This window comes from Macaca mulatta, chromosome 9, assembly GCF_049350105.2.
Source record: "Macaca mulatta isolate MMU2019108-1 chromosome 9, T2T-MMU8v2.0, whole genome shotgun sequence".
Classification (NCBI taxonomy): domain Eukaryota; kingdom Metazoa; phylum Chordata; class Mammalia; order Primates; family Cercopithecidae; genus Macaca; species Macaca mulatta.
The window spans coordinates 108,913,730-108,928,555 of record NC_133414.1 but is presented as its reverse complement, the minus strand read 5'-3'; the positions used below and the strand labels follow the sequence as shown (position 1 = coordinate 108,928,555).

Here is a 14,826-nt window from a genome sequence, read left to right as displayed (position 1 = left end):
ACGACCTCTACAAACACCTCATCAAAGACATACAGAAAGCAAGTAAGCATATGAAAGTTCAACATCATATGCCTGCAGGGAACTGAAAATTGAAACAACAATGAGATACAACCATACAACTATCAGAAGGCCAAAATCCAGAACACAGACAACACCAAATGCTGGTGAAGACATGGGGCAACAGAACTCTCAAAAATGCAAAATTGTACAACCACTTTGGAAGACTGTTAGTTTCTTACAAAATTAAACATACTCCTATCATATGATAGATACAGCAATTGCACTTCTTGGTAGTTACTCAAATAAAATGAAAACATGTCCACATAAAAACCTGCATACAGGCTGGGAGCAGTAGTTCATGCCTGTAATCCCAGTACTCTGGGAGGCCGAGGCAGGTGGAGGACCTGAGGTTGGGAGCTCGAGACCAGCCTGGCCAACATGCTGAAACCCTGTCTCTACTAAAAATACAAAAATTAGCCAGGGGTGGTGGCACGTGCCTGTAATCCCAGCTACTCGGGAAGCTGAGGCAGGAGAATTGCTTGAACCTGGGAGGCAGAGGTTGCAGTGAGTCGAGACTGTGCCACTGCACTCCAGCCTGAGCAACAGCATGAGACTCTGTCTCAAAAAAAAAAGAAAGAAAAAAAAGAAAGAAAAACCTGCACATAAATTTTATAGCAGCTTTATTTATAACTGTCAAAACTTTAAGCAACAAAGATGTCTTGTAGTAGGTGAATGGATAAACTATGGTACATGGCACATCTAGACATTGCTAAAAAGAAATGAACTATAAAGCCATAAAGAGACATGGAGTAATACGCATTAAAGTGTATTACTAAGTGAAAGAAGCCAAGCTGAAAAGGCTACATACTATAGGATTCCAACTATATAAAATTCTGGAAAAGATAAAACTATAGAGACAGTAGGAAGACCAGTGGTTACCAGAGTTAGGCAAGAGGAGGGATAAACAAGCAGAGCACAGAGGATTTTTAGAGCAGTGAAACTATTCTGTACAACAGTACAATGATCAACACGTGTCAAAACCCATAGAATATACAACAACAATAGTGAACCCTAATATAAATTATGGACTTTGGATGATAATGACGTGTCATCGTAGGTTCATCAACTATAATAAATGTACCACTGTAATATGGAGAAGTCAACAGTGGAGGAGAGCTGTACATGTGTGGGAAGGGGCATATAGGAACACTACTTTCTGCTCAATATTGCTGTGAAACTAAAATTACTCTAGAAATAAAGTTTATTAACTAAAAAATCCTACCATTACTCATCAAGTTTTAGTGTATCAAAGAAAAATATCTACAATTATCTGAAAGACTATTTTAATATTTTCCAACAAACTTTCTGTATCAGGCTGGATTTTTGTGACATACTTCAACCAAGATAACACATGCTACAGTTTAATGAAAAAGTAGATATAAGAATTCAGTTACCTTTTGTTAACCCAGACATTAAAGAAATGTGCAAAGAGGTAAAAGCAATGCCCCTTTTCCTACTTATTTTTTGTTTTGGGAAAAAACAATTTTTCATTAATATGTTGTTTAATATGCTGAGGTTGATTATTAGTTAAAATAATTAATACAATAACTCTTCAAAGAGCTCAATAATTTTTAAGGGGTCCTGAGACCAAAAAGTTTGAGAGCTGCTTATCTAGGACAACAAAACTCAAATGAATAGCAATTAGAGGAAGCTAGAGGAAGACAGAGCCAGTACATCAACTAAAAATAAGTAAGTCAGTGTTATCCAAAGAAGAGACAGACTACTATGAGAAATAGTGAATTACCAAACACTGAAAAGTGGAAGACAGATTACATGGCTTTTAAGAGGATATTTCTACCACAACAATCTATAAAATATCATGGTACCACAAATATTGGTTAATATTCTCAATTAAAATAACATTGCTTTGGCTGGGCATGGTGGCTCACGCCTGTAATCCCACCACTTTGGGAGGCTGAGATGGGTGGATCACCTGAGGTCAGGAGTTTGAGACCAGCCTGGCCAACATGGTGAAAACCTGTCTCCACTAAAAATACAAAAATTAGCTAGGCGTGGTGGCGGGTGCCTGTAATCCCAGCTACTTGGGAGGTTGAGGAAGGAGAATTGCTTGAACCCAGGAGGTGGAGGTTGCAGTGAGCCGAGGGTTGCGCCACTGTACTCCAGCCTGGGCTACAAGAGCAAAACTCCATCTCAAAAAAAAAAAAAACCCCAAAGCAACAACAAAAGCATCACTTTGCATCACAAAGCCAAGACTTGGTATCTGCCATATTCATAGACCAACAGCATATATTACCATTTTATACTACATATTAAATATGTTAAAATACCAGTTAACCATCATTAAACTGTATTCTAAAACTTGATACTCATTACTTTATGTAATCTTCACAACAATTTTGAGATAGGTACTGTTACTATCTCCCATCTAGAGTCAGATAATGAGGCCAAACAGCTACCAAAGGAGAGAGGCTGGGATTCAAATCTACATACTCTCTTCTCTAGGAGAGAGTTAGACAAACCTTTTCGTAAAAGGCCAGATAATAAATATTTCAAGTGTTGCAGACCATATACAATCTCTGTCCCTACTTCACGAAAAACCACCCTTAGCTCTTGAGACTTACAAAAACAGACCACAGTCAAGATGAGCCTAAAAACCAGGCTATCTGAGAGAATCAAGTTCAAATGCACTAAGACATCCACTATATGTAACGAATTTATTTTTCTTATGCATCCTAAATGATACTAGTTATATTTGATTCTTGGAAGACTTGACAGTCACTCAAACTGTGTTCAGTGGTTCACCTACGTTCAATACAAGAAACAAATATCAACTGTTACATCTTGGCTATCTGGAAAAATATGATTCTGTGTATTTTTTCTAAAATTGTACTGATGACTCACTAATGCCAACAAAGAGAAGCAGAATTAAATCATATAGTGTTGCTCTATATTTATGTGGTCCCCATTAAGAAGACAGATAACCGACCAGGGGTGGTGGTTCATGCCTGTAATGTCAACAATTTGAGAGACCGAGGTAGGAGGATTACCTGAGGTCAGGAGTTTGTGACCAGTCTGGCCAACATGGCAAAACCCCGTCTCTACTACAAATACAACAATTAGCCAGACATGGTGGCGTATGCCTGTAATGCCAGCTACTCTGGAGGGTAAGGCATGAGAATTGCTTGAACTCGGAAGGTGGAGGTTGCAGTCGGCCAAGATTGCACTACTGCACTCCAGCCTGGATGACAGAGTGAGACTCCAAAAAAAAAAAAAAAAAAAAAAACAAACAAAAAAAAAAAAACCCACAAAAAAACAAGGAATATAGATAACCTAAACAAGATGGCCTTAAAATATATTTTCTCAATGCTAGAAGGCCACGATTATCATCACCTTTGTAGTCTCACTATGCCCTCCAGGGAAAACCAATGATATAAAACATTTTGCAAAGTTGTATTATTTCAAACTGACAGCTCTAAAGGTCACTGACATTATTAAAGAGGAGTATGTACTAAAAAGCTACACTGCCTTTTGAGGCAATGTCAGTTTAAACCAAATAGAGCAAAACTAATACCTGAATGCAAATGGCCAGCCAGATCCTTAAGAATTTTCAGTATTAACAGTGAAGCAACTGAAGCAACATTAAATATGGGAACATATGAAACACCATTAATCCACAAATCCCAAACCAATACTTCTTGTAACATGCCAGACGTGCAAACAGAATCACAAAGATACAGTATTGGCCAGGCGTGGTGGCTCACACCTGTAATCCCAGCACTTTCGGAGGCTGGGGTATGCAGATCACTTGAGGCTAGGAGTTCAAGACCAGCCTGGCCAACACGGTGAAACCCTGCCTCTACTAAATACACAAAAATTAGCTGGGTGTGGTGGCACACTCCTGTAATCCTAGCACACTCAGGAGGTTGAGGCATGAGAAAAGCTTGAACCCAGGAGCGGAGGTTGCAGTGAGCCAAGATCATGCACTGCACTCCAGCCCGGGCGACAGAGTGAGATGAGAGACTGTCTCAAAAGAAAAAAAAAGATGCAGTATTGATACATAGTCTTCAACCTAGATAACCATTACATTTCAGAAGGTCTCCTAAATATTGCCTAAGAGCACCATGAGATATAATTTCTACAACTTTTCTACCAGCACTAGCAGTCTTAAACTGTTTGTTTTTTATATTATGAAAATAACTATGATTTTTAAAGCTACGGAAGTACTCATTAGCCACAAACTCTGTGTGGAGATGGCTTGGAATAAGCTTCTGGCTTTTGCTTCAATCCTACTCTCCATTCATGACTACAATAAAATAACGGGAAATAATAAAAAGGAAAGCAGCACTGCATAGTGGTTTAGAATATGAACTCTTGAAGCACTGGGGTTCAAGGGGTTCAAGTCCTAGTTCTACCTTTTCTAGCTGAGTGGTCTTGGGCAAGTTCCTTAATTTCTTTGTGCTTCACCTGTGAAACCTGTATGACAATATATTTCACTGTTTTTATGAGGACTAAATAGATATTTGAAAAATTAAACAGTATTCAGCATATAGTGGGTGATACATACACATCTTAAATGGAAAAGCAAAATAAAGGCCAGGCATGGTGGCTCAAGACTGTAATCCCAGCACTTTGGGAGGTCAAGGCAGGCGAATCGCTTGAGCTCAGGAGTTCGAGACCAGTCTGGGCAACATGGCAAAACCCTGTCTCTACAACAAATAAAAAATTAGCCGGATGTGGAAGTGTGAGCCTGTAGTCCCAGCTACTCGGGAGGCTGAAGCGAGTGGGAGGATTGCTTGAACCTGGGAGGTCACAGCTGCAGTTAGCTATGACTGCATTGCTGCAATCCAGCCTGTGCAACAGAGCCAGACAATGTCGGAAGAGAAGAGAGAAGAGAAGAGGAGAGAAGAGAGAGGAGAGAGGAGAAAACGGAGAAGAGAGAAGAGAAGGAAAAACAAAACAAAATACAAAAACATCAAGTTGATGAAATGAGAAATCATGGTTAATGAACAATATGAGGCTGACAATGAAAGGCCACCTCATGACAGCTTTCTCATACTCCCGGAATTTAATATTCAGCAATACTATGCTCATAAAGAGTACCTACTACGTGGAAGTAGTCGAAACTGAACTCTTTATTGTCTCCAAACCTGTGCCACCCAGTTGCCTCCTTCTTGGTTAATGGCAACTCTAAACTTTCAGTTGCTTAAACCAAAAACTTTAGAGTCCTCCTAACCTCCTCTCTTTAATCCTCCTTTTCTCTCTTCTCACTTTTCACATTAATCTATCAGCAGTCTGTTAGATCTATCAATCTAATATATTTACAGTCCTAATCACTTCTGTCCTCTACTAGTATATGGTACGAGCAACCTTCATCTCTCACCTGGATTGATGCAATAGCTTCCAGCTTGGTGTATATGTCAATTCTGCTCCCAGCACTCCTGGCCAATTATCAACCAGTTAATTTGCTAAAACTAAGTTATATCTCATCCTGTCAAATCTCCTGCTCAAATGCCTACAATGCTGCCGATTTTGCTCAAAGTAAAAGTGGAAGTTGTCACAATGGCCTATACACCTTACATGGTCTGCATTGTCATTTTTCTACACTTTTAAATATACTAGCATATACTGATAATCTGCCTGGAACAATTACTGTATATGGATGCAAAATAGTACTCTCTTTCATTTTTCTTCATTAACTAAATTATTCAATGAACAGCTTTCCACTATCAACTATGTGATTACCTTGTAATATACTTTGTGGGTGATAGGGAGGATAAATGTTTCATTCTTCTCCTATTATAAATTTTTAGGCCAGGCACGGTGGCTCACGCCTGTAATCCCAGCACTTTGGAAGGCCGAGGTGGGTGGATCACAAGGTCAGGAGATCAAGACCATCCTGACTAACGCGGTGTAACCCCATCTCTACTAAAAATACAAAAAATTAGCTGGGCATGGTGGCGGGCGCCTGTAGTCCCAGCCACCCAGGATGCTGAAGCAGGAGAATGGCGTGAATCCAGGAGGCAGAGTTTGCAGTGAGCCAAGACTGTGCTATTGCACTCCAGTCTGGGTGACAGAGCAAGACTCTGTCTCAAAAAAAAAAAAAAAAAAAAAAATCATCAGAAAAATGAGTTGACACCCTTGCAATCTCCAAAGATGATCAATAAATTATTTTTATTTTACTTATTTTTTTGAGACAGGATCTCACTCTGTCACCCAGGCTGGAGTGCAGTGTCATGACCACAGCTCACCGCAGCCACAACCTCCCGGGCTCAAGTGAACCTCCCACCTCAGCTTCCCAAGTAGCTGGGACTACAGACACGTATCACCACATTCAGCTAATTTTTGAATGTTTTGTAGAGACGGGGTTTTCACCATGTTGCCCAGTCTGGTCTTGAACTCCTGAGCTCAAGCAATTCGTCCACCTCTGCCTCCCAAAGTGCTTGGATTACAGGCATGAGCCACCGTACCTGGCCCATTTTCAAAGTATCACTATGAATTCCTGGATTTTTGTTGATTTGATATAGCTAAATCCATCGTAGCCATTTTTTAAAAATAGTTTATTTTCCATCTTAGGCCAGTGAGAGCACATGAGATGACCCCTGGGTCCTCTGGATGCTTCACCTTATCTTAGTCAATACACAATAGGCAAAAAGATTTTACTTTGATGTTTACATTTGCAATTCCTTGATTATAATAAAGACTGAACAATTTTTAAATATGTCTATTGGCTGGGTGCAGTGGCTCACGCCTGTAATCCCAGCACTTTGGGAGGCCAAAGCAGGTGGGTCACCTGAGGTCAGGATCTTGAGACCAACCTGGCCAACATGATGAACCCCATATCTCTACTAAAAATACAAGAAATTAGCTGGGTGTGGTGGCAGTCGCCTGTAATCCCAGCTACTCCGGAGGCTTGAGGCAGGAGAATCACTGAACCTGGGAGGCGGAGATTGCAGTGAACTGAGATCGCACCACTGCACTCTAGCCTGGGCAACAGCAGCGAAACTCTGTCTCAAAAAAAAAAAAAAGCCGATTGGGCTTTTTAATTCTTTGTGAACTGCCTATTCATTGCTTGTCCGTATTTTCTAATGAGTCATTAATTTTTTTTACTTTCTGAATATTAAGAGTTCATTCTAATACATGGCAGAAAGTTATATATTAATAAAAGCTGCAGTCTTTTTTCTCTTGCTTTTTGATTATATGGCTTTTGTCACATAAAGTATTTAATTTTTATATAAACACCATTTCTTTTATAATTTAAAGGCCTTTCCCATTTCGATATGTGCTATTGTTTGAATGTATCCCCAAATTTCATGTGTTGAGAAATTAATCCCCAAATTCATATGTTGGATGATATTTGCAAGTAGGGCCTTTGGAAGGTAATTAGGATTAGGTAAGGTCATCAGGGTGGGGTCCTCATGATGGGAACAGTGACTTTAAGAAGGGGGAGACCTGAGCTGGCACTCTTGCTCTCTTCCATGAGGTATCCTCCACGATTAGAGGCAAGAAGGCCCTCATCAGATATGGCTCCTCAATCTTGGACTTTCCAGACTTCATAGCTGTTAAGAAATCAATGTCTTTTCTTTGTATATTACCCAGTCTCAGGTATTCTGTCACAGCAACAGAAAATGAACTAAGACAATATGATAGGGGAAAAAACTGTCTATGTTGCTTCTACCTCTTTTATGTTTTTAATTTTTTTAATTTTTTATTTTTTTAATGTTTAAGTCTTTAAAAGTCAGTCTTTTACCAGTAGAATTTGGGATCTTCGAAAGCAAGATCTTACTAATTTTATGCCTCCTACCAGTGGACCACGTGTGTTTTCTGCTGTTTTTTTCTGAGACAGGGTCTTGCTCTGTTGCCCAGGCTGGAGTGCAGTGGTGCAAACACAGCTCACTGCAGCCTCGAAGAACCTCCTGTGCTCAAGCAATTCTCCCACCTCAGCCTCCCAAGTAGCTGGGACTACACAGGCACCCCACAACACCCAGCTAACTCTACATTTTTTGTAGAGACAGGGTTTCACCATGCTGCCCAGGTTGGTCTCTAACTCCTGAGCTCAAATGATTGGCCCGCCTCATCCTCCCAAAATGCTGGGATTACAGGCCTGGGCCATCAAACCTGGCTCACGTGTTTTAAAACACATGGTCTGAAGAAGGCAGTGGTGATGATGAACAATCAAAAATCCTATTTCCTCTGCTCTTAAACTGAGTCCTACTGAACTTTAACCACTGTAGAAAAAGGGGCAACACAGGATGAGAGTAAGAGAGAAAAAAACTGTGTTCTGTTTTATACATTATTATTATTATTATTATTATTTTGAGATGGAGTCTCGCTCTGTCGCCCAGGCTGGAGTGCAGTGGCACGATCTTGGCTCACTGCAAGCTCTGCCTTCTGGGTTCACGCCATTCTCCTGCCTCAGTCTCTCGAGTAGCTGGGACTACAGGCGCCTGCCACCACGCCCGGCTAATTTTTTGTATTTTTAGCAGAGATGGGGTTTCACCGTGTTAGCCAGGATGGTTTCCATCTCCTGACTTTGTGATCCGCCTGCCTCAGCCTCCCAAAGTGCTGGGATTACAGGCGTGAGCCACCGCACCCAGCCGTTTTAGACTAGGTATTATATAATGTATTGCCCTGGCAGCTCACAAAAATTTTAAGGGGTGGGGGTGGCGGTGCAGAAAATGAGTATGGAAATTCTGCTTCCAAGAAATGACGTCTGGATGGAATCTCAAAGAATAAGCAAGTGTTACATAATTAAAGAGATTGACAGGCTGGGCGCAGTGGCTGACATTTGTAATCCCAGCAGTTTGGGAGGCTGAGGCAGGTGGATCACGAGGTCAGGAGATCGAGACCACCCTGGCCAACATGGTGAAACGTGGTCTCTACTAAAAATACAAAAATTAGCTGGGCATGGTGGTGCGTGCCTGTAATCCCAGCTACTCAGAAGGCTGAGGCAGGAGAATCGTTTGAGCCCAGAAGCCGAGATCACGCCACTGCACTCCAGCCTGGGCAACAAGAGTGAAACTCTGCCTCAAAAAAAAAAAAAAAAAAAAAGTACTCTAGTCACAGGGTACTCTACATGTAGACGTAGAGTACATGGTCTATTTGCAGAGTACTGAGAGTACATGATTTGCAGAATTACAAGCAGTTTATTATGACTGCTCGGTCAGTTATTGGCATAAAAAATACTACATAAATGTTAACTATTATTATGCTGATTACTGGGACATGGAGATAAATTGGGTAAAATAGTAAGCAGTAAACTAAAATATGCGTGGAGAGCCATGTTAGAGTTCAGATTTTATCCTGAAGATTATGAGGAGTCATTGAAGGATTATTGACAGGTAATGGCATAATGTTTTAGAAAAACTACACTGGCAATATAGGTCAAAGATTGGATGGGAATCCAGATACGCAAGAATCAGAAAGAATCTTTAATGATGGCACATGTGGAAGTGATAAAAACTTAAAAAATAGCAGAAATCTGCAAACACTGTGCAAGACATCTTACAACCATACTGATCTCTACTAAAGCTACAAAATAATAGTTTTATAGTACATGATACATATGCTCAAGAATAAATATTTTTGGACTATATCTAATGTTTTCTATTTTAGTAAAACGGAATTTCCATTCAGTAAAGCAAATCATTTTCAAGAAAATTCTTTCTGGGTCTTGAAGTGCCCCATTGTCCTCTTTTCTACAAGCAAGAGAGGTTGGCGAAAGCTCATGAATGTCCCTCAGTCAACCCAACAGCTGGTTTTCTAAAAATTCCATGATGCTATCCCTTCCTCCACACCGTTTAATCCTAGAAGAATATTTTAATCATTGTTCACCACAGAATTAACATCAAAACAACTTATTTACAGCCTGACCAATATGGTGAAACCCCATCTCTACTAAAACTATAAAAATTATTCGGACTGTGGTGGTGGGCTCCTGTAATCCCAGCTACTCAGGAGGCTGAGGCAGGAGAATCGCTTGAACCAGGGAGGCAGAAGTTACAGTGAGCTGAGATTGCACCACTGCACTCCAGCCTGGGCCACAGAGGGAGCCCCTGTCTCAAAAAAAAAAAAAAAAAAAAAAAAATTATATATATATATATAAAAATCAAAAAACAAAACAACTTACTTAATATTGAATCCATTCAAACATAGAATCAATTTAACACAACCACAGGAATTAGGATTAAAGAAAAGAATGTAAATTTCATAAACCTGGAGAGCATAAAACTAAAATAATTTACAAACTCAGCAATTCAGGGAAAAAGTGATGAAAAGAAATGTTAGAATGCTAATTTCCTCACCTTTTAAAGCACAACCACTGTCTAAAATGGAAAGTTAAAAAAATTCCAATGACTTAGTTTTTTTTCCCTCATAATCTTTTTCCCCACAAACTTAGAAGAAGCTTTTAGAAACTAATTACAGTACTTCGTGCTGTGAATTAACATTTACTTCAAGGTACCAATGGCTTCAATTTCCCTTTCTGCTAAATTCAAATAGAATTAAAGTTAATATTTAAAAATACAAGCAGCATATATAACTCAATTTTTATTAAACTTATGTCTATCTTTCCAACCATCCATCCCTCCACTCATCCATCTTAGCCCTTTGCTCACCCTTCTATCTGTATCTATGCAATAAAAGTTGTCTACAGTGTTAATAATGGCAGTTATTTCTGCATAGGGGATTTGGGGTAACCCTGCTGTCATCTAATACTATAGGTTTTTTTTAAAATATACTTACTGTTTTAATAAAAATAACCTTTTAAATACAAACCTCATTTGAAATCACATAAATATCTGCCCAACCCCAAACAGCTTATACAATAAGAACATCTTCCTCTATTGTGCTTCTGAAACACTAAGGCTATTATTGTTATAAGAAGAATTAACTGGTAGTCTTTATCTTCATTATAATTTGTCAGTTATGGTCTTACGTTAATTTAGCTTGCTCCTTAGGGTAATTTTCCTTTTTTTTTTTAAGACAGAGTCTCATGTTGGAGTGCAGTGGTGTGATCTCAGCTCACTGCAGCCTAGACCTCCTGGGCTTAAGCGATCCTCCTGCCTCAGTCCCCCAAGTAGCTGGGACTACAGGTGAGTACCACCACGCCCAGCTGATTTTTTGTAGAGAGAGGGTTCCACCATGTTGCCCAGGCTGGTGTCGAACTTCTGAGCTCAAGCGATCCGCTTACCTTGGCCTCCCAAAGTGCTAGGACTACAGGTGTGAGCCACCACATCCAGCCTACTCCTTCATTTGTAAACAGCACTGCCTCTGTATCTTGCTAAAATCTTCACTCAGTTCAGGTCACTCTGATTCTTTGGATACTCTTAAAATCTCACTGTAACAAAGGCTAAACTGTGTGGCTGCTGATACTGATGGTATCTCTGAAATTTCCACAGTTTCAGCAATACTTTTTACTGACACCGCGGGAATGGCATAAGCCACATGTGCCCTCACAATAGAGTTCACACCTAACTCCAACTATGTGGACTATCAGACATGGCTACCTATGTAGAGACAGTAGCATGTGAGTTAGCTACAGACTGTGGGGCAAGCTACAGGGCCAGTATTTTAGGAGCAGTCCTCATCTCAGGTGTTTTTGATCAGAAGAACTGCTTCTATGTGGCACGGACTATGTGAGTCTATTTGGGACTCCACCAAAAGTTACAAATCTTCATGGGGAGAAGATGAACTGAGGACCACGATTCTATCTTGACTCTATGAAAGTGGCAAATATTGTGACTTCAGAAGGTTATTAAGTCAGTTTATTTACTGTTGTTGTTTTGTAAGATACACCTCCTAAAATGCTCCTCCTCCTTTCTGCCTATAATATCATGGTTCGATAATAACTGATAAACTACTGCAGTTACTTTTTAAAACTAATTTACCAACTAATTTTCTAATCTCCTTAGAAAAGGCCTAAATAGGCCAGGCATGTGGCTCATACCTGTAATCCCAGCACTTTGGGAGGCCAAGGCAGGCCAGTTTGCTTTGAGCTCAAGAGTTCAAGACCAGCCTGAGCAACATGGCGAAACCTCCATTTCTACAAAACAACCAAAAAAAAAAAAGAAAAAAAAATTAGCCAGGCATGGTGGCTCACGCCTGTAGTCCCAGCTACTCTCAAGGCTAAGGCTAGAGAATCACTTGAGTCCAGGAAGCCGAGGTGGCACTGAGCCGAGATCATGCTACTGCACTCCAGCCTGGGCGACAGAATGAGACCCTGATTCAAAAAATAGAAAAAAGTAAAGGTCTAAATAAAGTGACCTTTTCCTATTCTGATTCTTTAGAAAAAAAAAAAAAAAATTGAGCCAGGGAGTGGTGGCTCACACTGTAGTCCCAGCATTTCAGGAGGCCAACGCAAGAGGATCACTAGTGGCCAGGAGTTTGAGACTAGCCTGGGCAACATAGGGAAACCTTGTCTCTACAAGAGAAAAAAAAGAAGAAGAAAAAAAAAAAAAAAAAGCTAGGTGTGGCACATGCCTATAGGCCTAGCTACTTGAGAGGCTAAGGCAGGAGGATCTCTTGAGCCTGAGAGTTCAAGGCTGCAGTGAGCTATGATCATGCATGCCACTGCACTCCTGCCTGGACAATAGAGCAAGATCCTGTCTCTTATATATAAACATACATATCTGAAACTTAAAAAATCCCAGCATCTTGGTTCACATCTGCTCATTGTTCCATACTTCGGGAGCTCAATATGGTTGAAGGAAAACAAACTATTACTGACTGATATGGAACCAGTTGCAAAGATTTGTCCTCCAACCTAGAATTTATCAGTAAATTAACAGCACTTCTAATATGAATGAGGACAAGCAAAACTACTATTGTCCAAAGCTTTTGTACATCTCTAGCCCAATTTCTTCTTGCTCTAATTCTTAAACTCATGAGCGTCTTGGTTCTAAACAGAATGACTACAGAAGGACTAGGAGGGAAGAAGGGGAAGACAAAGCAATAGGAGGGTTATTTTAGAGGGCACAGACATGATGAAAGAATTTTATCTTAATAGAAGAAAACTGGAGTTAACTATTTCCAGTTTCAAACAACAGATTTTTGAGCCCAGGTTTAATATTCGAGGATGATATAATTCCAAATAGCATGTATTTTCCAAAACTTTAAAAAGACTTGAAATTAGTCTGTGAGATCTGAAGAGTCTATGAGATCTGAGCTATTCTTTATGTCTGGTAAATTGACAACATACGAAAAATTTGTTCTGATTTGGGAAGGCTATAATATGTCAGTGCCTACTGACTTTGGGAGATTTTATTATGGTTTTAATTAGTCTAGTGTTTTTTTGTTTGTTTTTCTTCTTACAGTAGAAGTAAAAACTTACGGTTTAGGGCCGAGCACAGTGGCTCATGCCTGTAATCCCAGCTCTTTGGGAGGCAGAGGCAGGCAGATCACGAGGTCAGGAGATCGAGACCATCGTGGCTAACACAGTGAAACTCTATCTCTACTAAAAACACAAAAAATTAGCCACGCGTGGTGGTGGGTGCTTATAGTCCCAGCTACTCAGGAGGCTGACGCAGGAGAATGGCCCAAACTCAGGAGGTGGAGCTTGCAGTGAGCTGAGATCGCGCCACTGCACTCCAGCCTAGGCGACAGAGAGACTCCGTCTCAAAAAAAAAAAAAAACAAAAACAAAAACAAACAACTTATGGTTAGAAGTTTAGGCTCTGAAGTCAGATCCTGCCTATGAGCCCCATCACTCCCTAGCTTAGGCTTAATGATGAGCACCACAGGTAAGTCTATACATCCTCATGAAGCTTACAGTTTAGCGTACCTAAATATTTCCTTAAGAAGAACTGAGACCCCGGTGGGTGCGGTGGCTTATGCCTGTAATCCCAGCACTTTGGGAGGCCAAGGTGGGTGGATCACTTGAGGTCAAGAGTTTGAGACCAGCCTGACCAACACGGAGAAACCTTGTCTCTACTAAAAATACAAAAATTAGCTGAGCGTGGTGGTGTGCACCTGTAATCCCAGCTACTCGGGAAGGCTGAGGCAGGAGAATCTCTTGAACCAGGGAGGCTGAGGCTGCAGTGAGCCAAGATCATGCCACTGCACTCCAGCCTGAGCAACAAGAGTAAGACTCCATCTCCAAAAGAGAAAAAAAAATTAATATATTCAATTATCATCTTTGTTAAAATTCCAGTAGGCTATCTTGAAAAAATGGACAAAAAATTCTAAAACTTATATATATTTACACATAAATATATTGTATTATTTTTGCATATTAAGTAGATTAAATATATATATACACACATAAAACAGAGATGAGGTTTTGTTACATTATCCAGGCTAGTCTTGAACTCCTGGGCTCAAGTCATCTTCCTGCCTTCCCACCTTGGCCTCCCAAAGAGATTACAGAAGTGAGCCAACACATTTGGCTTATAAATACATTTTTTGAGACAGAATTTCACTCTGTCAACCAGGCTGGAATGCAGTGGTATGATCACAACTCACTGCAGTCTCAATCTCCTCAGCTCAAGTGATCCTCCCACCTCAGCCTTCTGGGTAGCTGGGACTATAGGTATGTGCCACCACACCCAACTAATTTTTAAATGTTTTGGGGAGACAAGATCTCCATATGTTGCCCAGGCTGGTCTCAAACTCCTGGACTCAAACGATCCTCCTGCCTCAGCCTCGCGAAGTACTGGGGTTACAGATGAAGCCCACTGCACATGGCCAATATTTAAAACAGAAAAGACTGGACGGGCACAGTGGCTCACGCCCATAATCGCAGCACTTTGAGGGGCGGAAACAGGCGGATCATCTGAGGTTCGGAGCTCGAGACCAGCCTGATCAACATGGA

At 40.5% G+C, this 14,826-nt stretch overlaps 1 protein-coding gene and 1 long non-coding RNA gene across 36 annotated transcripts in view; one reads left to right on the top strand and one right to left on the bottom strand.

The window, feature by feature from the left end:
- Positions 1 to 14,826, bottom strand: part of LCOR (ligand dependent nuclear receptor corepressor) — a 154,076-nt gene that overhangs the window by 94,942 nt on the left and 44,308 nt on the right. The window lies entirely within an intron of this gene.
- Positions 3,941 to 14,826, top strand: part of LOC144331241 (uncharacterized) — a 28,348-nt gene continuing 17,462 nt past the window's right edge. Inside the window, exon 1 of the long non-coding RNA XR_013398228.1 lies at positions 3,941 to 3,980. This is a non-coding gene — a long non-coding RNA (uncharacterized LOC144331241). The remainder of the gene's footprint in view (positions 3,981 to 14,826) is intronic.